Below are 24,031 nucleotides of genomic sequence, written 5' to 3'. Positions count from 1 at the left end.
CAGAGCATTTGAGTGCATCAATGCACAGCACTATCTAACTGCCTAAGAAACATAGCACAGTCTCTTGAGGCATCATTCGTTTAATTTGAATCAAGTGTGATCTGACCCATTTGTGCAATCTCCTCTGAGATGTGTCTTCTTTTAAAAAGCTGGAACAGTAAGGAAAGTATCAACGCTACTGTATTAATCAGAATAAAGTTCTTAGATGATGAAGGAATTTCACTTTTGTAGTATTTCAAAAGTGGAAAATGATGTGGGCCCTTAAATAGAATCAAAGTAAGTTGTATGCAAAGGTTTTTGGCCTCTATTTAAAGGATAGAATTCTAAAGGGGTTCAGGAGCAGAGGGACCTGGGTGTATATGTGCATAAATGATTGAAGGTGGCAGAACAGGTTGACAGCGTGGTTAATAAAGCATACAACATCTTAAGCTTTATTAATAGGGGCATGGAGTATAAAAGCAAGGAAGGATGTGAAGAAAAGATTCAAGAGAATGGATCCAGGGATGAGGGACTTTAGTTACGTGGATAGATTGGAGAAGTTGCGACTGTTTTCCTTGGAGAGGAGAAGGTTGAGAAAAGATTTGATATTCAAAAAGATTTGGTATTCAAAACCATGAGGGATCAAGAAAGTGTACATAAGAAAAAAACTGTTCCCATTGGTGGAAGGATTGAGAACAACAGGGCACAGATTTAAAATATTTGGCAAAAGAAGCAATGGAGACACGAGGAAAAACTTTTTTCACATCGTGAATGGTTAGGAGCTGAAATGCTCTGTCTGTGTGATGGAGGCAGGCTCAATCGGGGCATTCAAGAGGGAATTAGATTATTATCTGAAAAGGAAGAATGTGTAGGGGAGAAGGTGGGGGAATGGCATTAGCTGAATCGCTCCTTTGGACAGCCAGCACAGACATGATGGGCTGAGTGGCTCCTGTGATGTAACCATTCTGTGATTGTGAATTATATGAATTTTTAACTTCTTCATTTGATCAAGTATTGAGCATGCAGAGTTCTGTCTCTTTTTTCACCATTAATACACCAGAGGGAGCTGCAGTATTTCTCAGTGCATGCAATAAACCTGTGAGAATATTTCGAAAACAAAAGCTGTTTAGGTTTGTCTCAATCCAGTCTAAAGGAATCGAGTGCAGATTAGATTGTATAGTACTGAGGTATTAACAGTACAATCATGGTACTTTTAAAAACAATCATTCACGGGATGTGATCAGAGCAAAAAAGGGCAGCCTTCTGCTCTGAAGAAGAGTCATATGGACTCGAAACGTTAACTCTGTTTCTCTCTCCACAGGTGCAGCCAGACCTGCTGAGTTTTACCAGCATTTCCTGTTTCAAATCTCTGATAGCTGTCCAATGATCAGTGGAAGAGGTGGTGTGGGTAAGAACAGCATCGCTACAAAGTCCTCCATAGTCATATAACATATCAAGACTTGGGGCTGGATTTCCTTCCCTTTTCTCATCTCCTGCTCTGATCCTCCTGTGACCCCTTTTCCTGAGTGGGGTTCATTAATGGAGGTCATAAAGAGGAAGCCCACCCCTGCTGCCCAGCGAAATCTGGTGGTGCTGCAGCAGGATACTCGCTGTGGCTGTCAAAGAGGCAGAGAAGCCTCAGTAACAATCCAAAAGATTTTGTTCGCTGCTCCTTTTATTTGGTTGGTTACATTGATTTCATTCCAAAGCAGAATGCTGCCTTGCATCAACTAACAGCTTAATGGCTGTTTAAGTGGCTGCTTAGTGGGGCCTAAGCTGTCTCTTATGACCTGACAGCACATGCCAGATCTCCAGCCTTCCTCCTAACAGCACCAGGCTAGTGGAACATGGGAGGTATTACTGGGCTGCCCAGGAGCAAGCTCCAGAGATGTAACCAACAGCAGCTCCCTGCCAGGAATGAACTGCGATGAAGAAAGGACCACCTCAGACACATGACCCTTTCGTAGGGCTTGAGGTGCTCACTGCTACCCCTCCCCCTACCCCCAGACTCCTGCGATTCCAGCCCTCAGATTGCATCTAGGAGAAGCACTGGAATAGATGAATGAAATGCAGATGTAGGTGGCACAGTGTTAGGAAAGAGTAGGTTGGCTTGTGCTCACTTTGAACTTGACTGCATTAAAATAGAATGACATGCACTTTGTTATTGATGGAGGTTAGATTTGTACAGGAAAGAATATGCTTTTTTTGTGCTGATCTATTCACTCAGCTGATGATTATTGACAGATGTTAGGGGCAAAGAGAATGAAGTGCTATTATGTTGTAGGATAGATAATGGGTGGAATTTTCCATTCTGGAGACCAAATCCAGTGGTGGGCGGGAAAGCCGGTGTGATTCCCATAGGACAGTGGGGCGGGTGAACATGCGCAATCATTTTCAGCTCATTAATTATGCATCAGCAAGGAGCTCGGCAAATTTTGTAGCGGGGTGGGCAGGAAATCACCCGCCCTGCCATTACCTCATGGGGTCGAAGGTCTTGGCGCCATTTTTAAATGGCACCCGGACACACATTCACTCAATGCAGGTGAGGAGCTCTGCATTACTCTTACAAAGTCCTCGCAGCAGCAGCAGCTCATACTGGAGAAGCTGGCAGATGTGAGCAACCACATCCTGGGACATATGAGGTCACCTCCGGCATTGTCTTTCGCTGATTGCTAGATTAGAGCAGTGCTGGTGACATACCCATGTTCGGGCCAATGCTCACTACTGCAGTGCTCCATGTTTGCCGGCCTCTTGATCTTACAGAGGGCGTGCTGCTCAGGCCCTGTGCCAAACTGTGATAGACCATCCTTCTCCTCATCTGGATGAGAGCCATTACCAAGACAGGGTTGTCTGCAGCCTGCATCATTGATGCCTTAGTGGACCTGTGAACGAACTGAAGTGATACATCCTGGAGCACCAGAGATTGGTGTTAGACCATAAGACCATAAGACATAGGAGCAGAAATTAGGCCATTCGGCCCATCGAGACTGCTCCGCCATTCAATCATGGCTGATAAGTTTCTCAACCCCATTCTCCCGCCTTCTCCCCGTAACCTTTGATCCCCTTACCAATCAAGAACCTATCTGTCTCGATCTTAAATACACTCAAGACCTAGCGTCCACAACCTTCTGTGGCAATGAATTCCTTAGATTCACCACTCTCTGGCTAAAGAAGTTTCTCCTCATCTCTCTTCTAAAAGGTCTTCCCTTTACTCTGAGGCTGTGTCCTCGGGCCCTAGTCTCTCCTAATAATGGAAACATCTTCCCCACGTTCACTCTATCCAGGACTTTCAGTATTCTGTAAGTTTCAATTAGATCCCCCTCATCCTTCTAAATTCCATTGAGTATAGACACAGAGTCCTCAAACATTCCTCATATGTTAAGCTTTTCATTCCTGGGATCATTCTCGTGAACCTTCTCTGGACCCTCTCCAGGGCCAGCACATCCTTCCTGAGATACAGGGCCCAAAATTGCTCACAATATTCTAAATGTGGTCTGACCAGAGCCTTATAAAGCCTCAGCAGCACATCCCTGCTTTTATATTCTAGTCCTCTTGAAATAAATACCAACATTGCATTTGCCTACCTAACTACCGACTCAACCTGCAAGTTACCCCGAAGAGAATCCTGGACTAGGACTCCCAAGTCCCTTTGCACTCCAGATTTCTGAATTCTCTCCCCATTTAGAAAATAGTCTGTGCCTCTATTCTTCCTACCAAAGTGCATGACCTCACACTTCCCCATGTTGTATTCCATCTGCTACTTCTTTGCCCATTCTCTTAACCTGTCCAAATCCTTCAGCAGCCTCCCTGCCTCCTCAATACTACCTGTCCCTCCACCTATCTTTGTATCATCTGCAAACTTAGCCAGGATGCCCTCAGTTCCTTCATCTAGATCATTAATATATAAAGTGAAAAGTTGTGGTCCCAACACTGACCCATGTGGAACTCCACTAGTCACCGGCCGCCATCCTGAGAAGGACCCCCTTATCCCCACTCTCTGCCGCCTGCCAGACAGCCAATCTTCTGTCCATGCTAGTACCTTGCCTCTAACATCATGGGCTCTTGCTGAGCAGCCTCCTGTCCGGCACCTTGTCAAAGGCCTTCTGGAAGTCCAAGTAGATAACCTCCATTGGCTCTCCTTTGTCTAACCTACTCGTTACCTCCTCAAAGAATTCTAACAGATTTGTCAGGCATGACCTCCCCTTGATGAAACCATGCTGACTTTGCCCTGTTTTACCATGTACTTCCAAGTATTCTGAAATCTCATCCTTAATAATGGACTCTAAAATCTTACCAAAGACCGAAGTCAGGCTAATCAGCCTGTAATTTCCCATCTTTTGCCTCACTCCCTTCTTAAACAGGGGGGGTTACATTAGCAATTTTCCAGTCCTCTGGGACCCTCCCTGACTCCAGTGATTCCTGAAAGATCACCACTGATGCCTCCACTATCTCTTCAGCTATCTCCTTCAGAACTCTGGGGTGTAATCCATCTGGTCCAGGTGATTCATTCACCTTCAGACCTTTCAGTTTTCCTAGCACCTAGTGTTCCCTAGCTCACTATCACCATCTCAAGAGCAACTGGGAATGAGTGATAAATGATGGCCCAGCCAGTGAAGCCACATCCATGAATGAATTAAAAAAAGGATGACAGTGGGAGGTTCAAAGGTGATAGAGGGGAGAAGGATGGTAATAATGAGTGGGTCTATGGTGATGGGGGGGGGGGGGGGGGGGGCGGTGGGTGCGGTGGCGGGGGCACTGGTGGGAAGTTGGTGGATGACAGGGGAGTGTAGAAGGTGGTGGAGCAAGTTTGAAAGGTGATGCACACGATTTTTCCAAACTGATATATCGTTCTGCCACATCACTCACTAACTACTACAGTCAGTGCACTGGGAAACAGCATATCATTCTGCAGCACATGGTGAGAATTGAGAAATACATTTGATGTCAATTCCTGTATCTGTGTCTGTATATGTTTGATTATTTCGAATTTCTGGGAGCCACATGACATAACAGTCTCTCACTGCTGTACTGGTTGTGATAAGCTAACTGGACACAGACTGGGGACTTTCTGGGTCTGCAGTTTGGTACCACACTGGGTGCTGCCTTTATCTGTACAACCATCAAGGGAACTACTAACTATTTCATTTATTTCCAGATAGATTGTCTGGATATCCCAATGTAACTTTGGTGGAAGATCCCTGTAGAAACGGTGTAAACAGCTAAAAACACCACCGTGCGCTATTTTTCCCAGTGTCTCTACCACGGTTGCGAGGGGAGATCTTGACAGAAATTCTCCTGTTTGATTTCAATCTCATTTACACAGGTGGGGATTTAGTGTACCCAATGACAATGCTGTGGAAATAAAGCCTAGCTTAGAGATCAAACAGACGCAGGTTATAACAATCAGACTAATTTCTACAGTACTCACATCCAGCCTGACAGGAGTGGGTTAATACTGATGGATGTTGAGACCTCGCCATCAGGTTTTCCTCTCAACTTGGCACCCGTAAACCTGAACATTTTAACTTAAGTACCCAAATCTTCCGATATAGGGAGAGGCCTCCAACTTAACCTATGTTGGTGATGCACGTCGGGACCCTGAGCAAGTCCCGGTGCGGGCACATCCGCGGTACTTACGTCGGAAGTTTAAAGTTCCGATTGCCGGCTTTACCCTGTCGGGGCTGCTCCATGATTCCGACAACAGCGGGATCAGGTGATCGGAACCACGGAGACTTGGGCTGTTTGCCCTATATTTACCCTGGCTTTTACACAGACTTACCTAGAGCTTTACAGAGCGGGCGTAAAACCAGTGAAACTCGAAGTAAATCAGCTGGAGTGTCAAAGCACAGCAATGTTCACCACCCTGCATCCCCAATGGTGCTTATCAACCACCTCCATCTCCGGAGGGTGCTCCCCCCTCCCCCTCCCCCTCCCTGGACAGTGCTCACCCCCCACCCCCTCCCCCACGCTTGCCAGTGCTCACCCCCTCCCCCTCTCCGACCCTGGACAGTGCTCACCCCCTCCCCCTCCCCCACTCTTGCCAGTGCTCACCCCCTCCCCCTCCCCCAGCCTGGACAGTGCCCTCCCCCTCCCCCACCCTGGACAGTGCTCTCCCCCTCCCCCTCCCCGACCCTGGACAGTGCTCACCCCCTCCCCCTCCCCCACTCTTGCCAGTGCTTACCCCCTCCCCCTCCCCCTACCCTGGACAGTGCTCACCCCCTCCCCCAACACTGGACAGTGCTCACCCCCCCCTCCTCCACCCTGGACATTACTCACCTCCCTCACCCTGGACAGTGATCACCCCCCCCCTCCCCCACCCTAGACAGTGCTCACACCCCTCCCCCAACCCTGGACAGTGCTCAACCCCTCCCCCACCCTGGACAGTGCTCACTCCTTTCCCACGCTGGACAGTGCTCACCCCCTCCTCCTCCCCCACTCTGGACAGTGCTCACCCCATTCCCCACCCTGGCAGGTGCTCACCTCCCTCCCCCACCTCCACCCTGGACAGTACTCACCCCCCTCCCTCACCCTGGACAGTGCTCACCCCCACTCCCCCACCACCATACCCACCCTGCACAGTGCTCACCCCTTTCCCCACACTGGACAGTGGTCACCCCCTCCCCCACCCTGGACAGTGCTCACCCCTACTCCCCCACCACCATACCCACCCTGCACAGTACTCACCTCTTTCCCCACCCTGTACAGTGCCCACCCCCCCTCCCCCACCCCGGATAGTGCACCTCCCCTCCCCCACCCTGGACAGTGCTCACCCCTCTCCCTCACCCTGGACAGTGCTCACCAGTGCTCCCCCCTCCCCCACCCTGGACAGTGCTCACCCACACCGCCAACCTGGACAGTGCTCACCCCCTCTCCCCCTCCCTGGACAGTGTTCACCCCATCCCCCACCTTAGACAGTGCTCACCCCCTCCCCCATCCTGGATAGTGCTCACCCCCTCTCCCCCACCCTAGACAGTGCTCACCCACTCCCCCATCCTGGACTGTGCTCCCCCCTCTCCCCCACCCTGGAGAGTGCTCTCCCCCTCCCCATCCTGGTCAGTACTCCCTCCTTTCTGCAACACCTCTCCTGACTCATCTTCTGGAACCCCTGACTCCTATACCACTGATGTTGGAAGAGTTGGGATGTTTGGGGACAGAGACGGGGGTGCTGGGAGGTGTTGGGAGATTGGGCTTGGGGGTTGGGGGGTTGTTGTGGTTGAGTGTTTTTGTGAGGTGAGGGATAGTGAACACTGTTGGGAGTGATGGGGGTGGTAAGCAATGTCAAGGGGTGAGACGGGGGTGAACAACTTTGGGGGTGAGAGAGAGGATGAATACTGTTGAACGGTGACGGGGAGGTTAGTGGGTTGCGGCTGTGCAGTTTTAGAGGTTGACAGCTCCACTTAAAACAATGTAAGTCAATGTAATTGAAGACAGACCTTAAGGGGAGCGTTTTCAATTCATGATGAGAAAAGTGGGGGGCATGGCTGTACTGGAAATACATCTGACAATTTGCCTGCTGACTCTGTTACTCCCTGCATCCCTGCTGGAGTTGGCATCGGTAGGTGCAAAGGCTCCAGCGTAGAATGGTAGGTGGGCAGATTAAATTGGAATCAGCACCTTCTCCATCGCTGGGTCAGTGGTCACAAGTTTCCATTTTTGAGACTAAGTGAGGTGGTGGGTAGATTTCATAGCCCGTTTCCTGCTGGGCGGCATGGCTGGAATTCACGTCCGATCTCACGCTCAGAAGCTAATTAAATATGTATCAGCTCTTCAAATCACACGACAGGGCAGGGCACTGATTCGTCCACCCTGTCATTACCTAATGGAGTCGAAGGTCCGGGCACCATGTTTAAACGCCACCCAAACACACACATGCTTTGTGGAGGAAACACCTCGATATGGCTGTGTCCAAGAAGAAAGCTGCACTGAAGTTCAACAATGACTCCCTTGAGGCCCTGAACCGTGGAGCCTTAAAGCACCGAGATGTCCTCTACCCAAGGGATGGCTCCAGGAGGCCCACCTCGCTGGCCTGGGAGGCAGTTGTAAGAGAGGTGAGTTCACCAGGCACCCGCCTGAGAAACGCAATCCAGTGCAGGAAGAGGATGAATGATCTCATCAGCTCCGCCAGGGTAAGTCAACCTTCAGCTCACTTCAACCTCACATTCTCATTATGGCATCATGCACTCAAAGAGTTACACTGCTCAGGGATTTCACACAATATTAGCAAGGGAGGCCTCATCACTGATTGGGCAGTTTAACATCACCAGCGCCTCATCTGTCATGCTGCATAAACTCTATCCTCAACCCTTACAGAGGAGGGCTCAGCATACACAGCAGGCATGCATCCCTCCCAATCTCTCCTCCATCCCTTCTCATCACATTCCATCCATTTGTCTTCATGCAGGCCAAGCTTGCCCACAACAAATGGGAGAGATCCCAGATTGGAGGATGGAGGGCCAACATCCAGGAGCTCTGCAAATTTGAGGAGGTGCTATCGAGGTGGCAGGGGAGGATAGAGATCCTCTCAGGAAGCCAGTATGGATGGGGCCTCCATGACTTATCACACCCAGACATTTTCAGTGAGTGACATGCAATGTTGCATTCAGCCTGTTCATGAATTAAATCTGTGTGGTCTGTCTTACAGGCACCAGCAGGTCCAGGCAGACCACCAGAACCAACAAAAGCCCCAGCTCCCCAGCCACCTCAGAGGAGGCTGCAGAGGAGCCATTTGAAGAAGACCTGTCACTGCATTCACCTGCACCCTCCAGCAGCGCAGAGACATAAACCCTGGTGGGTCATTGTTATAGAGTAGGCTCAGGGTCACTTTCTGGGAAACACCTCACTGACACGTCACCATGTCAGTCGGAGGCAATGACCATAAGACATAGGAGTAGAAATTAGGCCATTCGGCCCATCGAGTCTGCTCTGCCATTCAATCATGGCTGATAAGTTTCTCAACCCCATTCTCCCGCCTTCTCCCCGTAACCTTTGATCCCCTTACCAATCAAGAACCTATCTATCTCGGTCTTAAATACACTCAATGACCTGGCCTCCACAGCCTTCTGTGGCAATGAATTCCATAGATTCACCACTCTCTGGCTAAAGAAGTTTCTTCTCATCTCTCTTCTAAAAGATCTTCCCTTTACTCTGAGGCTCTGCCCTCAGGTCCTAGTCTCTCCTACTAATGGAAACATCTTCCCCACGTTCACTCTATCCAGGCCTTTCAGTATTCGGTAAGTTTCAATCAGATCCCCCCTCATCCTTCTAAACTCCATCGAGTATAGAACCGGAGTCCTCAAACATTCCTCATATGTTAAGCCTTTCATTCCTGGGATTGTTCTCGTGAACCTCCTCTGGACCTTCTCCAGGGCCAGCACATCTTTCCTGAGATACGGGGCCCAAAATTGCTCACAATATTCTAAATGTGGTCTGACCAGAGCCTTATAAAGCCTCAGCAGCACATCCCTGCTTTTATATTCTAGTCCTCTCGAAACAAATGCCAACATTGCACTCACCTTCCTAACTACCGACTCAACCTGCAAGTTAACCTGAAGAGAGTCCTGGACTAGGACTCCCAAGTCCCTTTGCACTCCAGATTTCTGAATTCTCTCCCCATTTAGAAAATAGTCTATGCCTCTATTCTTCCTACCAAAGTGCATGACCTCACACTTCCCCATGTTGTATTCCATCTGCCACTTTTTTGCCCATTCTCCTAACCTGTCCAAATCCTTCTGCAGCCTCTCCGCCTCCTCAATACTACCTGTCCCTCCACCTATCTTTGTATCATCTACAAACTTAGCCAGGATGCCCTCAGTTCCTTCATCTACATCATTAATATATAAAGAGAAAATTTGTGGTCCCAACACTGACCCATGCAGAACTCCACTAGTCACCGGCCATCATCCTGAGAAGGACCCCCTTATCCCCACTCTCTGCCTCCTGCCAGACAACCAATCTTCTATCCATGCTAGTACCTTGTCTCTAACACCATGGGCTCTTATCTTACTGAGCAGCCTCCTGTGCGGCATCTTGTCAAAGGCCTTCTGGAAGTCCAAGCAGATAACATCTCTTGGCTCTCCTTTGTCTAACCTACTCATTACCTCCACAAAGAATTCTAACAGATTTGTCAGGCATGACCTCCCCTTGATGAAACTATGCTGACTTTGCCCTATTTTACCATGTACTTCCAAGTATTCTGAAATCTCATCCTTAATAATGGACTCTAAAATCTTACCAACGACCGAGGTCAGGCTAATCGGCCTGTAATTTCCGTCTTTTGCCTCACTCTCTTCATAAACAGGGGGGTTACATTAGCGATTTTCCAGTCCTCTGGGACCATCCCTGACTCCAGTGATTCCTGAAAGATCACCACTAATGCCTCCACTATCTCTTCAGCTATCTCCTTCAGAACTCTGGGATGTAATCCATCTGGTCCAGGTGATTTATCCACCATCAGACCTTTCAGTTTTCCTAGCACCTTCTCCTTGGTAATGGCCACCATACTCACTTCGCCCCCCCACTCCGACTCTCTTGAACGTTGGGGATGTTACTCGTGTCTTCCACCGTGAATACTTACGCAAATTACCTATTCAGTTCCTCCGCCATTAATTTGTTCCCCACTACTACTTCTCCAGTGTCATTTTCCAGCGGCCCAATGTCCACTTTTGCCTCTCTCTTACCCTTTATATATCTAAAAAAGTCTTGCAATCTTCTTTTATGTTACTGGCTAGCTTACCCTCATATTTAATCTTCTCCCTCCTTATTTCTTTTTTAGTTGTCCTCAGTTGGTCTTTGTAGGCTTCCCACTCCCCTGGTTTCCCACTGCTCTTCGCCGCATTGTATGCTTTCTCTTTAGCTTTTATGCTGTCCCTGACTTCCCTTGTCAGCCATGGTTGCCTTGTCCTCCCTTTTGTGTGCTTCTTTTCCTAGGGATAATTTTCGCTGTGTCTCCCAGACACTCCTGCCATTGCTGTTCCACTGTCTTTCCTGCTAGGCTCATCTCCCAGTCAATTCTGGCCAGCTCCTCCCTCGTGTCTCTGCAGTTGTCTTTATTCAACTGTAATACCGTTACATCTGATTCCAGCTTTTTCCTCTCAAATTGCAGGGTAAGTTCTATCATATTATGGTCACTTCCTCCTAAGGGTTCCTTCACCTTAAGCACCCTTATCAAATCTGCCTCATTACACATCACTAAATCTAGAACTGCCTGTTCCCTAGTGGGCTCCACCACAAGCTGCTCCAAAAAGCCATCTCATAGACATTCCACAAATTCCTTTCCTTGGGATCCACTAGCAACCTGATTTTCCCAGTCCACCTGCATATTGAAATCCCCCATGATCACTGTAACCTTGCCTTGCTTACACACCTTTTCCATCTCCTGGTGTATCTGTGCCCCACATCCTGACTTCTGTTCGGAGGCCTGTACGTAACTCCCATTATGGTTTTTTTTCCTTTGTGATTCCTCAACTCTACCCACACAGATTCTACATCATCTGACCCTACATCATTTCTTGCTATTGATTTAATTTAATTTCTTACTAACAAAGCAACCCCACCCCCTCTGCCAACCTGCCTATCTTTTTGATAGGATGTATATCCCTGGATACAGCTCCCAGTCCTGATCCCCCTTGCAGCCATGTCTCCGTGATGCCCACCACATCATACCTGCCAATTTCAATCTGCGCCACAAGCTCATTTACCTTATTTCGTATGCTGTGTGCATTCAGATACAACACCTTCAGTCCTGTATTTCCGTCCCCTTTCTCATTGTTGTCCCTTTTTCTGATGTGCTTGAAGTTAGATTCCTAGCCGTTTCCAAACACTCTGTCCTATTTTGTGTTCTGAAGACTTTAATAGCCTCTCCTGGGCTCTCCTTTCTTTTCAGTTTTTTCATAATTTTTCATGAAGTTGAATTCACCCCCCCCCAACATACTAACCTGCTGCTTTGTTTCCCATTAGTCATATTTCTTGGAGTTTTACCCTTCCCTCCCCCCCACTTTCTAGTTTAAAGTCCTGTTGACCACCCTATTTACCCTTTTCGCTAGAACATTGGGCCCAAGTGACAGCCCAGGTCTCTGGCACTTGGACGACTGCTGGAGATCAGTCACCTGCAGAGTTCAAGTCTGATGATGAGCCTCTGGAAACAGCCATCTCACACATCCTGGAGATGCAATGACAGGCAGCGGAAAATCAGGTAGAGTTGCGGGAGGCAGTCAACAGGCTAGAGCGAAGGATGGAGGAGTTCATCCACATTCTTTCCGATGCTGTGGCTCTGACATGCGAGCGCCTGGAGGTCTCCATGGGAAAGTTGGCATACACCTTGGAGACCTTGGTCCAGCAGATCCTGCCGGATTTGCAGTTGGACCTGCACTTCGTCGCTATAGGAATTGATGGGATCCATCAGTGGCTAGGCGAGGGGGGTGTGGTTGCAGAGCAGAGCACCTTGACCTCCCTCCAGGAACCCCTTCTCCTCAGGGAATTCAGGCAGTGGTCCTTGGGTGTCCACAGGAGGGAGGACCAGCAGCTGAAGGCATTGGGGCCATCCACCCAGGTGATTCCGTGAGTGTCCAGCCGATCCCAGTCCCTCTGCCTGTGACCCCATCACCTCCAGCTGTACAGGCGGAGGAGGGTGCACCTGCCCCACAGCAGGACACCGAAAGCAGGCCAGTGCCCACTGGAATGCCCTGCCCGAAAATTTTAACATCACCTTTTGTTTTCAAGTGTACTCAATGCTCTCAATTACAATTTGACATCAAAAGCTTTAATTTGGAATGAATTTGACATCAAATTTTCCGGTGCACTCAAGGCTATCCAGAGCACTCAAACCTATATCCAGCAGGCTCAAGAGCTATCCAGCATACTCAAAGCTATCAAATGGGCTCAGCAACCTGTGTTGAAAAATACAAGGAAATTAATTACTTAAATAATATCTGAATTTATTCAGTTTTTCATTGTGTTCAAAAATATCATTCCGCTATCCTGTACATGCTTGAGAGCACCGCAGCAATTCTTAATTCATTTTAATCTCAGGGTCTGTACTTCCAAAAATCTCAGAGTCTAAACTCCCTCTCCTCCCAGCACCTCCTGCAGATTACATGGGAACAGTTCCACCAGAATCGGGGCCTAAACTCTCCCTCCCCCGCCTCCAGTATTGGAATGATTTTCAAGTGATTATGGGTCTGGTGCGCTCATTCAACATGAAATTCTGGCCATTATCTTTAATAAAACTGTATCATATTGAAAAAAAATAGAATGTTGTAATTTTCAAAAACTTCTAAGAACTACCTGTGCTCATCATCCTGACAGAAATCTCGTAACAAATGTGTCTTTGACTTCTGCTGAAAAAACAATTTGGGCCTAAAATTCTACAGTCTGCATTTTACCAACAGTTAACACAGATCCCTAAACAGGGCCCTATTAATGGTATCCTCATACATCACATTCTTGGATTCAGTGGAGCTTTCCTCACTCAAGTCTCAGTTGCCCTCATCAAAGTAGCACAGATCACAACTGTTCTAGCTTTAGGTAAATGGTTTCATGAAAGTCAAGTGAAAATATATCAAAGAAACAGCATCAAAAGACATGGGCACTGGTAGTGGCAAGTGCTGTTCATCGCGTGGAGTTTCATTTTTAACAAAAACAAACAGAACAAAAACAGAAAAAGAAAACAGTTATCAAACTTGCTCTTTGTAGTGGTCGAGGCAGATTTTTTAATTTTCAAAACTGCTTTTTTGAACAGAACTGGAGGACACAGTATGTGAAGGGCAAATCTAGAATAGTTGCCAGGCCATGTTTGGCCAACAGGTAGAACAAGCTGCTCATGAGGATAGTTAAAGCTGAGACATGAGACTCATTTACGAAACAGCCAGATGCCGTAATGGGAAGATGATAGAGTTGGTATCCGGGAAAGGAAAAATTGAAGGCCCTTCTTGATCCAATGCTATCTCATGACCTTGTGCAAACCTTATATTTTAGCTTCCCTTTTACTCCAGATTGAGTAGTTTTAAATTACACACAACGTGCATAGACACAAAATCATAAATGCAACAGTGGTGTGAAAATAACAGCTGAGTGTCAGCCCAGAGCTTCATTGCGTACCTACCCTCTTCTATAAGCAGCATGTCATTTGCTGAGAAATGACAGCCTATTATTCACCAGCTGGAACTACTGCTGCCTAATGCATTGAGATCCTGAAGTGGCATTTTTTTTCCCCTGCTGCCTTATGCTGCCTTGCTATTATAAAGTATTGTTTTTTATTCTTTCACAGGATGTAGGTATCATTGGCTAGGACAGCATTTTTATTGTCCATCCCTAATTGCTCTTGAGAAGGTAGTGGTGAGCTGCCTTCTTGAACTGCTGCAGTCCATCTGGTGTAGATGCACCCACAGTGCTGTCAGGGAAGGAGTCCCAGGAGTTTGACCCAGCGATAGTGAAAGAACAGTGATATTGTTCCAAATCAGGATGGTGTGTAGCTTGGAAGGGAAGTTTCAGGTGGGGATGGTCTTGGACATATATCTGCTGGACTTGTCTTTCTAGGTGGTAGAGGTCATGAGTTTGGAAGGTGCTGTCAAAGGAGCCTTGGTGAGTTCCTGCAGTGCACTTTGTACACACTGCTGCCACTGAGCATCAGTGGTGGAGGGAGTAAATGTTTGTGGATCAAGTGTCAATGAAGCGGGTTGCTTTGTCCTGGATGGTGTTGAACTTCTTGAGTGTTGTTGGAGCTGCACTCAGCCAGGCAAGTGTGGAGTATTCTATCACACTCTTGACTTGTACCTTGTAGATGGTGGACAGGCTTTGGGGAGTCAGGAGGTGAGTTACTCATCGCATGATTCCTAGCCTCTGACCTTCTCTTGTAGCTACAGTATTTACATGGCTCATCCAGTTCAGTTCCTGGTCAATGGTAACCTCCAGGATGTTGATAGTGGGGAATTCAGCAATTGAATATCAGGGGCGATGGTTAGATTCTCTCTTCTTGGAGATGGTAATTTCCTGGCACTTGTGTGGCACGAAATTTACTTGCCAATTGTCAGCTCAAGCCTGGATATTGTCCAGGTCTTGATGCATTTGGACATGGACTACTTCAGTATCTGAGGAGTTGCGAATGGTGCTGAACATTATGCAATCATCAGTGAACATCCCCACTTCTGACCTTATGATGGAAGGAAAGTCATTGATGAAGCAGCTGAAGATAGTTGGGCCGAGGACACTACCCTGAGGAACTCCTGCTCTGATGTCCTGGGACTAAGATGGTTAACTTCCTACAACCACAACCATCTTCCTTTATGCTAGGTATGACTCCAACCAATGGAAAGTGTCCCTCCTGATTTCTATTGACTCCAGTTTTGTTAGGGCTCCTTGCTGCCTTGATGCCGAGGGCAGTCACTTGCACCTCACCTCTGGAGTTCAGCTCTTTTTCCCATGTTTGAACCAAGGCTGTAATGAAATCAGGAGCTAGTGACCCTGGTAAACCCAAATTGAGTATCAGTGAGCAGACTTGGTCGTGGTGATGCCCAAGACTTTGATGGAGAGGCAGTCAGGAATAGTGGTGCTATTGAAGGTTGGGGCAAATGGATGGGCTTTTGCATATGGATGTATTTTCCTAAAGCTCAACTTTCTGTTCTTCCCATTCTAATTTCGTCATTTCAGATTCTCCGGCATTTACCTTCCTGGATTGGCAGAAATCTCACCAGCCAGAAACTGATAAACATCATTTCATTCATCTCTTTGCGAATCATCAAAGAGAATCTATAAATAGTGTGATTGACTAGATTTAACATAACGCTATGTTATTGTGTTTTCTAGTTGATCCATTCCTGCTTGAACAGGGATGGATAAATGTTGAATGCATTTGGTTATCTCTGGTTGGGGAGGTGGTATTTATGCAGAACCTTTCCTTCAAAAGATTAAATGAATAGGGTACGGTCCCAATAGAGTTTTTAGTCTGTGGAAAGTGTGGGTTTTACTGACTGAATGGCTTTCTCTCTTGTCTTTTTGTTTATTCCATGGAAATCAATGGTCTCATCTTAAAAGCGGATCAAGGAATGTATATTTTCAGCTTGTTACCTATTGAATTTACTAATTTTTCATCATTGAGTATTCTTTACGATAGGCCTTGCAAGTATGTGTAAAATAATGACAGGTGTCAAGGCAGCTGGATCTTACATATTTCAACGAGGTCATTCCTCTAAATGCCAAGAAGTATAGATCTATTCTATTCACATCTTTCCTCAGGAGTAAATCTAGTGAAGCTTTGTTGCACCCTGTCTTAGGCAAGTACATGCTTCCTTAGGTAAGGGGGTCAAAACTGTACACGGTAATCTGGGGCCACAATTTTTCGCTCAGTGTGCGGGCTTGCGCCCAACATGCTCGAGCATAAAATAGTGGGCAATGGGGGCGGGTGAGCGATATTTTGCTCGGTGGACATGAGCAGGAGTCAGAGCCAAGCCCACCATTGATTACGAGGCCAGTAAAGACCATTAAAAAGGCAATTAAGCTGTATTTTACGTTGCCCGTGCGATTTCGTGCTTGTCGCACGGGCAAAAACCGGCAGGCGAGCAGCCGACAATTTCCAAAACCTCATCCAAGGGCGGGCTAAAAAGGGTCAGTAGCATTGCCAGTGTGAGTAGTGAGGAGTTTTGGAGATAGTTTGCTGCTGGTTGCTTATTGGTACTTGGCAGCTTCATCTCTTTTCGGGGCTTCGTTCTTAGCATTGCCTGTGCAATAAAATATCGAGCCACTCACGTCCAGCATTACATACTGGCGTACCCTTCACCAGAAAGAAAAAAGGTGAAGCATACTCAGGCCATCAGAACCAAAGCAAATTTAATGTTATTGCCACATTGAAAGCATTACTGGTGTTGATGTCCACATTAACTGACATATAAAGTAAACATAAATGAACAGAAAATTACCCTGAACTGTCCCCCTTGTGCTCATGGTGCCTTTAACTTATGTTTCTGAGTGCTATGTCTTGGTGCCTGACCCCACCTCGCTGGAACTGGCATTGGAGACAGCCTGCCGACTCTGCTGTCTTGTTGGCCTTCATGAACTTGGTGGTCGTCCTCTGGCCACTAGAGACTATGCTGGCCCCGCCTGGGAGGAAGCGGCCATTGCCACGCCTGGCATCTCCCCAGTCATCACAGTCTCATCAGATGCGACGGTCACTGGCGGAGGGGTGGAAGAGTTTTTGCCATCACCCAGAGTGCATTGAGAGGAGCCTGCAGAGATGACAAGCAGCTTGTGCGCCAATGCGAGGTTGCTCTAGACCTCCCTGCTTACCATTGATGGGCACCTAGCTGGGATATTGGGTGCCACATCCATCTCCCACACTGGCACTGACTACCTGAGGTCATTGCCTGTGTGAGGTCTTGCAGGTCCAAGCGCAAACCCAGGAGCCCCGGATTCTGTCCCTGGAGCTGCCTCTCAGGCAATGTGCTCGGCCATGAGGGTCAATGCAGTGCTCATGCTCCGCATGGACTTTTCCATAATGGAGACCATGGCACGCAGACCCTCACGGATCTCTGTCAGATCCTCCCACACATCCCATTGGACGTCCAGTATCTGCTGCCTAAGGGACGATTCCAGAGGCTCATCATCAGCTTTTGACTGAGCATCGTCCTGGTCCATAAGACCAGGAACAGAAGCAGGCCATTCAGCCCATCGAGTTTTTCCGCCATTCAGTGAGATCATGGCTGATCTGATAATCCTCAACTCCACTTTCCTGCCTTTTCCCCATAACCCTTGGTTCCCTGACTGATTAAAAATCTGTCTATCTCAGCCTTGAATATACATAATGACCCAGCCTGTACAGCCCTCTGTGGTAAAGAATTCTACAGATTGAGAGAAGAAATTCCTCCTCATCTCTGTTTTAAATGGGTGACCCCTAACTCGGAGATTATGCCCTCTGGTTCTAGACTCTCCTATAAGGGGAAACAACCTCTCAGCATCACCCTAGCAAGACCCCTCAGAATCTCATATGTTTCAGTAAGGTTGCCTCTCATTTTTCTAAACTCCAATGAGTACAGGCCCAACCTACTCAACCTCTCCTCATAAGAAAATCCCTCCATACCCAGGACCAACTATTGAACATTCTCTGGACTGCCTCCATCGCCAGTGTATCTTTCCTTACATAAGGGGACCAAAGTTGTTCACAGAATTCTGCATGTGGTCTAACTAGTGCCTTGTATAGTTTTAGCAAGACTTCCCTATCTTTATACTCCATTCCCTTTGAAATAAAGGCCAACATTCTATCTGCCTTCCCTATTACCTGTTGAAATTGTATGTTAGCTTTTTGGAATTCATGCACGAGGACTCCCAAATCCCTATGTGCTGCAGCCTTCTGCAGTATTTCTCCATTTAAATAATTCAGCTCCTCTATTCTTCCTGCCAAAGTGCAGGAAGATCATGTTGGAAAGGAATTTTCCCACATTATATTCCATCTGCCAAGTTTTTGCTGACTTACTTAACCTGTCTACATCCCTCTATAGACTCCCTGTGTCATCCTCACCACTTGCCTTCCCACATATTTTTGTGTCATCCGCAAACCTGGTGAAAGTACATTCACTTCTCTCATCCAATCACTAATATATATTATAAATAACTGAGACCCCAGCATTGATCCCTGTGACACTCCATTAGTTACAGGTTGAAACTGCCCCTCTTATCCCAACTCTCTGTCTTCTATTTGTTAGCCAATCCTCTATCCATGCTAATATACTTCCCCAAACACCATGGGCTCTTATTAAGTAGCCCTATGTGCAGTACCTTATCGAATGCCTTTTGGAAATCCAAATATCTACTGGTTCCCCTTTATCTATCCTGCTTGTTACCTCCTCAAAGAATTCTAATAAATTTGTTGGGCATGATTTCCCCTTCATGAAGCCATACTGACTCTCTTTGATTAGATTATGTATTTTTAGATGCTCTGTGATTATATCCTTTATAATAGACTCCAACATTTTCCCAATGACAGATGGCAAGCTAACTGGCCTATAGTTGCCTGTTTTTTTTTCCGTCTCCCTCCCTTTTTAAATTAGGGTGTTACACTGGCCATTCTCCAATCCTCTGGGACTTTTCCAGAATCTAAGGACTCTTGGAAGATTACTACCGGTGCATCCCACTATCTGAGTGGATACATCCTGGAATGCAACCCATCAGGTCCAGAGGACTTATCAGCCTTTGGCCCCATTAGTTTCTGCCTCTGCCTGCACCTCAAGCGAGTGTGAAGTGCCCTCAACAATGTGCACTGACATTCTAGCCGCTGATCTAATGCCCACCGAGGTGCTAGTATCTGCGCCAGTGCCTGGTTCAGAGAGCGGGTGTGACGCAGGTGAAAATGAAGCCCGGTAGTCCTCTGGCTTCAGGAGTAGACTTTCGGGTTCCAGAGAACGAGTGCGTGTTGGCGAATCTAAAAGGGAGAACAAGGACATGATTACTTAAATTCATCACTCTGTCACTGTGTATGCCAGGCACCCTGGTGAGACAATGGAAATCTGCATCATGGTGCCATTGTTTTTCAATGATCAATGGAGACTCCAGGTTTGAGGCTCCCATCAATGAAGAGACTACGCCAGAATAGTTGCACAATCTGAAACTCTCACCTCTGTGCACTGAACTCTTACCTTCGTCTGGCAACCCCACCTCTCCACGCCCATGGAGTGTGCTGGCTCTCCAGCTCTAGGGTATCCTTCCCAACCTGGTGACGGTTGGGCGGGCGGGCCTCTACCTGCCCATGATCTTTCCAATTGGTTATGGCTTGTCTTCTCCTGAAAGAACAGAGGAGCACTGATAAGTTCACTTTCCACCCGCAGTGCCATTGCAAATTGGCTAACCCCAGCTGAGGAACACATTGCAGGGCACATCCTGGCCCTCGAGCCGCAAGGCACTCAGTCCAAGCAGCCCAGGGCGCACCCCCTTAGCCAGCTCCAGTGTCACTGATTGTTGGCACTCAAACTCTAGTGCCCCTGAGGTCCATGGGTGGATGGCCACACCTTAACATTTCTGCACATTGACCCATGCCAACATGGTACTCACCCTTCCTGAGCGCAGTGTGTCATTGAACCTCTTCCTGTACTGCACCCATGTGCGCCGCACCACGTCATGGCTGCTAACCAGCACTGCCACCTCCTCCCATGCCCTCTTTGTGAGATGTGCTGACCTCCTCCTCCCATCTCTGGGAGCAAGGGTGTTCCTCCTGGCAGCCTCCTCTTCCAGGAGGACCGCGAGGCACGCATTCGAAAAGTGGGGGGCAGAGTGCCCACCCGACCTGCCCTCTCACCTGCCGTGACCAGCCGCACTCTACTCCAAAACCTGAATATTGACAATGCAGAGGGGACATTCTTCCCTGGCAGCCTTCTCGGGGCTGCCTGTGCCATTTCTCGGTCGCTCCAGGGCCCCGGCAACCGTGCCCACCCACCGACCTCAAAATTCTGCCCTGTCATCTCACCAAAGCCCTTTTTATTACAGCAGGACTTCCTTACTCTTATACTCCAAACCCCTTAAAATAAAGGCTAACATATCATAATCTAAAATTAAAATCCAATTTGTCCCCAGTGTCAACACACATTTCCCTTGACAATCAGAGAAATATGGACTCGTGGACCATAAGAAAGTGTACTCATCTCTGCTAACATTTCCTAGACCATTAGCTCACTAAATCACTTATCAAAACACATATATTTTTGTTTATTCATTTACAGGATGCAGGCGTCGCTGGCTAGGCTGGCATTTATTGCCCATCCCTAATTGCCCTTGAGAAGGTGGTGGTGAGCTGCCATCTTGAACCGCTGCTGCCCCTTGTTCCCACCCAGAATAGACATCCAGCCAAGCAACATTGCCAGGGACAGTCAATGCAAATTCTTCATTGGAACTTCTGTTTGGGCCCAGCAGAACCCCGTGAAAAACAGCAAAAAAATGACAAAACAAAGTCTTTTATGTAATTTCTTTGGGGATTCTGTCAATTTTCTACCAAAGTTACCAAAAAAAAGTTTCCTGCAATTTCACTATAACTTGAGAGATTAGAATGCTCGTGCACCATTGTAAGGAAAGTTTTTAGCAGCACAGGGCAAATAGACGGCAAGAATGTATAACGTGATATTCTGTGCCTTCATTCATTCATGCTGTGAGAAAGAACATCATTTTACACAACAACTTAACATGTCTTTAGGACATCCTAAAGTGTTTACAAGCAGTTAATCCTCGTTACTATACAGTCGACATAGTTATGTGGGTATACACAACAGCAAATTTCCACACAGCAAGGTTGTACAAATAGCAAATAAGATGAATGAATAGTTAATCTGTTTTTTTATGCAAAGGCTGTAGGCCACAGTAATTATCTACTCTTCTTCAAATAGTATTGCAGGATCTTTTATGTTCACTTGTACCAGCACTCCATTTGACATCTCATCCCAGAGACACCACCTCCAGCAATACAGAATCCCTTTAGTTTTATTGTGGAAATATCATCTTAAATTGTTTATTCAAGCCATGTAGCAGTGTTTGGATGCACAACCCCCTTAGTCTCAAGCAACAGTGATCCAAATGAGCCAAGTCTATGCCATGAGATTTCATTCAAAGGGCAGACCAATTTGCATTTATACAAAATATGAGTGTTCATGAACCATTTTGCATTTGTACAAAATATGAGTGTTCATGAACCAATTCACAACGGAGCAATAACTTTAGGTTCAGAACATAACTGTGGATCAATCTTTTTGTGCTAACCTGCAAGTTTGACAGCCTTCAGAAGGACTCGTATTTTATAAATAAAAGAGTAGCTTGTGTGAATTAGCTTAATTGATAATATATAACAAATTTTGCATATTTAGCAAACCATTTTTTTCATGGAATCATTTTCTGTTGGCTTAGAACGATGGCATCTCAAGCAAGGTGGACGTCAGTTATCGACACAACAACAGATTGGAAAGAGGTTAAGTGATACTCTAAATGTTTCTTAATGAGCGTGTGTGCATTCCACACATATCTGTGCCTGCATCAAAGGGACAGCCTTCTCAAAGATAAGCTGTTTCCTCTCATGTTTCAGAAAATCATCACACATTTTCATCAAGTTTTGAGGAATGAAAGCCATTGGTGTAGAGTGTTGTCAAAATAATAGAGGAAAGATCTGCAGATATTAAGATCAGTAGGTGCCAAGTGCTGATGCAATAGTGCATGAAGGCGTTTGATTTGCTGACAAATGTCCATTTTAGTCACATTTCTTTTATACAGAAGAATATGTGTTCGATCAAGGTTTACATTATTACCATAGCTGAAGCAGGTGAAGACAGTTATCACGCTTTGATGCAGTATAAAGGATCAATCACTGGCCAATCCTTTTAGAAAGAAATGGGTACTTGAAAGTGACCCCGTTTCCAGTCGTATTGTGTTTCCCTGTAATAAGGTCTTTATGTTTGCAAACATTACTGATGTTGCTATAGGTACAACTACAGAGTAACGCCCAAGTATGAAAGATTTTTTCCTTCATTTTTTTTCCCCCTTTTATGTAGGAATGTACAGAACTGGAAAATACCATCGCTGGTCTAGCCACGCAGTCCTTATGTCTAGGAATTACTGTATTCCATAACACCTCTTATAATCTTCCATGACATTTTTTGTGAGGTACTTATCCAGTGCTTTCTTGACTTTTCTGATACAAATTTGCCCTCATTACCACTTTTGGCAGTCCATTCCATACATTGACCACACTCTGTGTAATGTAGTTAAATCTAAAATGTCTTTTGATCTGCACTGTTAGCCCCTTGATGTTAATACTGTGATTATATTAACCATATTATGGGTGAATTTCCTCAGGGTTTCTCCCACCTCACCACCTTGACTATGGTGGATGTTCAATGTAAACCCACTTTAAATGTTATTTCCTCTAATGTTATGACAATAGAGCTGGAGAAGCCCCAAGGAAGTTCCCTACCAATGAGATTGTATTTTCTACCCTCTTTAACATATTGAATTAAACATAGAGATAAAAACAAAAAACTGCGGATGCTGGAAATCCAAAACAAAACAGAATTACCTGGAAAAACTCAGCAGGTCTGGCAGCATCAGTGGAGAAGAAAAGAGTTGACGTTTCGAGTCCTCATGACCCTTCCACAGAACTGGGTCATGAGGACTCGAAACGTCAACTCTTTTCTTCTCCACCGATGCTGCCAGACCTGCTGAGCTTTTCCAGGTAATTCTGTTTTTGTTTAACATATTGAATGTTTGTCAAGTCTGAGAAATCGCTCCTGAGGTTTTTTAACTCCCTCTGCAAACATTCTCTTTGCTGCTCAACTGAAGGGTTTAGTTCTACAATCTCGTCCGTGCTGGCTACCATCTGGTATCTCATTCAAGCTACTCTCCTCCATTTTATAGACATAGCACTGAGTGTCAGCAGACTATTTGACTTTGGGTGCTATTGGAGCTGAGCTTGCTGCTGTCTTCAGTACCTAAATAATTTCCAGCATGGGTCAATGAACAGTAAACAGTGGTGGGAAATGAAACTGATATTACTCCTCCCTCTGGTAAAAAGGGCCCATGGCTAGCTAGAATGAGATAACTATACATGGATGTTTATATCACAAACAATTAGCAATAATAGAAAATTACTGAATCTTTGTACCATGAATCAGCTATCAGGTGAGGGCTTTGGTAAACCTGATGACAATGTCATATCTTGGTTCATCTCTGTTTTAATTGCGTAGAAGGGGGTCATGTACACAAATAGTTGTTGCCGGTATCTCTCTGTGTGATAGCTATATGGCTTTGTGGTTCTGGTTGGAGCAAGGCTAGTTGGTAGTGCAGCACTGAGTGTTAGAACATTCTTGAGAAGATGGTGGGTGCCCTGAAAACACTGTAGCTGTGTTCCTAGATTGAGTTATACTTTCTGTGCTTTGCCATGCTGCTAATGAAGTTATTCAACAAGATTGTTGTTATGAGTTTGTTTATCTGGTGTTAGCAGTCATAGGACTCAGTCTTTATGAGTGTATTCAAGACAGAGATTGATATTTACTGCGTGCAGTTTTGTCTCCTTACTTAAGGAAGGATGTAAATGCGTTGGAGG

Source organism: Carcharodon carcharias, chromosome 3 (assembly GCF_017639515.1).
Source record: "Carcharodon carcharias isolate sCarCar2 chromosome 3, sCarCar2.pri, whole genome shotgun sequence".
Taxonomy (NCBI): domain Eukaryota; kingdom Metazoa; phylum Chordata; class Chondrichthyes; order Lamniformes; family Lamnidae; genus Carcharodon; species Carcharodon carcharias.
This window is presented reverse-complemented; position numbering follows the sequence as displayed.